We start from the raw sequence: 2201 nt of genomic DNA on the forward strand, positions 1-2201 counted from the left end.
TTCATGAAGCTATCAATAGAGATCAGTGATCTCGAGAAGGAGATTCCACAAAAGGAGCTAAACCTGAAGGTCTTACGAGGCCTTACCAAGGAGTGGGAAATGAAGGTGATCACAATGCGTGATCACAGGGATTTGAAGAACACCACAACCGACCAACTTTTCAGAGATCTCAAAGCCTTCGAATTTGAGATGCTTCCGAGAGATGAGGACGTGGTGGACAGACGGAATGTGGCACTGGTTGCTGATCAACCATCCACCTCTTCAAGGTCAGATCCTAATCCCACTAATATGTTATCTGACGAACTCTTCACGAATATCCCCCCTTGCTGCGATCCCGATCGGGCATCCCCAACGGAGAGCAACACAAGTTCACCTTCCTCCTCAAGAAGGAACAATGAGAAACATTCATCCAGAAGGATAGAGGAGGAAAATCAGGGTCTTTGCTACAACTGCAGGAGACCAGGACACTTCAAGGCCGAGTGCCCTTACCCTATGGTAAGTAAGTATCAAGGCCAAGAAGGCAGGGACTCCAGGAGAAAGGAGGAATCCAAAGAAAAGCCAGCACAAAGTGGCTTCAAGGGAGATTCAAGGAAACATCTGCGCAGAAAGGCGCTTGTTGCTGAGGAACTCGAGAGAGCAATCGAGGAGTCCGAGACATCGAGCTCCAGTGAAGGCAGCAGCAGCTCAGAAGATGAGAGGGGACTCATCTGCTTATACACCGAGGAAGAAGAGGATCAATGTCTAATGGCCATTGACAATGAGGTAACCTCTACTTCCACATCTCGCTGCTCTACCTCTACCTCTCGTTGTTCTTCGTTCGGAAGCGATGAAGATCCCTTTGAGATGCTTGAAACACTTAAAAGGGATCTCGCTATCGCTAACAGCACTCATGCCAAAATCCGGGAAGAAAACAGCAAGCTAACTGCTGAAAGAGATATGCTTAAGAACGTCTCGAAAGAGAATTCGGAGCTAACTCTCAAAGTAAGTGAGTTAGAAGCCAAAGTAATCCTACTGGCTGAAGAGTGCAAAGCTCAAGAGACCAGAGAGCTTAATCTTAGAAAGGTCATAGCATCATACACTAATTCCTCCAAAGCTATGGAGAAAATGGTAAATGATCACAGACCTACTAGTGATAGAACCGGTCTAGGGTTCCGTCAAGACTGTCTCTCGAGAGATAAACAGACCAATGGTTTGGGAACTTCAAATAATGGAGGATCTCAACCCAAACCAAACAATGGTTATAAAAGACCAACAGAAAAGACCAGAGTAGCTATTCATAAACCGTCCCTATACACCAGCAATGGAAAGTATAGGAAAGCTACGAAGAATGGCCGGGTAAACAATATCGAGATATCACCTTGCTATCTCTCGCAAGGCCATTCCAAGTACAAAAGAAGCTACATTCCATATAATGCGCCTCAAGGCAAATATGGATGGTCTGAGATCCATAGAGTTAGGAACTCACGAATAGAGAAAAGCAGACTCTATCCATCTAGTGAGGACTGGTCATCGAATCATGATTTCTGGAAGAAATCTCACTTCCAGCAATTTCACATGACCAAACAGGCAATGAAGGGGATGGTGCGTAAGTCCGAGGTCAGGCCTCAACCAAAACTGATTTATGCACCTAAGAGGCCCAGAGTCTTTGCTAGCATTCCTTATGATTATCAAACGTATAATGGCTACATTGCACCTAGGCCTGGAGTAATGGGTCCAAGGTATAAATGGATGCCTAAACTTACTAACCAACCAGGACCCAAAGTTTGGGTACCTAAATCTGCTTGATCTGCTTGCAGGACACCAGGGACATATGGTTCATTGACAGTGGATGTTTGAGACATATGACGGGAAACTTAACACTGCTAGAGAACATCCATCCTATCGAAGGTCCCTCGGTGACATTTGGAGACAACGAGAAGAAAGGACGCACAAAGGCTGTTGGTGAAATTCATAAGAATGAATTGGTATTCAAGGGGGTATCCTACGTTGAGGGACTCAAATTCAACCTCCTTAGCACAAGCCAATTCTGTGACAAGGGCTACAGAGTGATCTTCACCAAAAGCAAGTGCCAAATCATACAAGAGGAATCTCTCGAAGTCGTCCTAGAAGCAGCAAGGAAAGGAAACATGTACATAGTGGATTGGAGATCTGCCAAACCATCCCTATGTATGCTGGCAAGGAACAAGGAAGACTTATGCTGG

This window comes from Ipomoea triloba, chromosome 5 (genome assembly GCF_003576645.1).
Source record: "Ipomoea triloba cultivar NCNSP0323 chromosome 5, ASM357664v1".
Classification (NCBI taxonomy): Eukaryota; Viridiplantae; Streptophyta; class Magnoliopsida; order Solanales; family Convolvulaceae; genus Ipomoea; species Ipomoea triloba.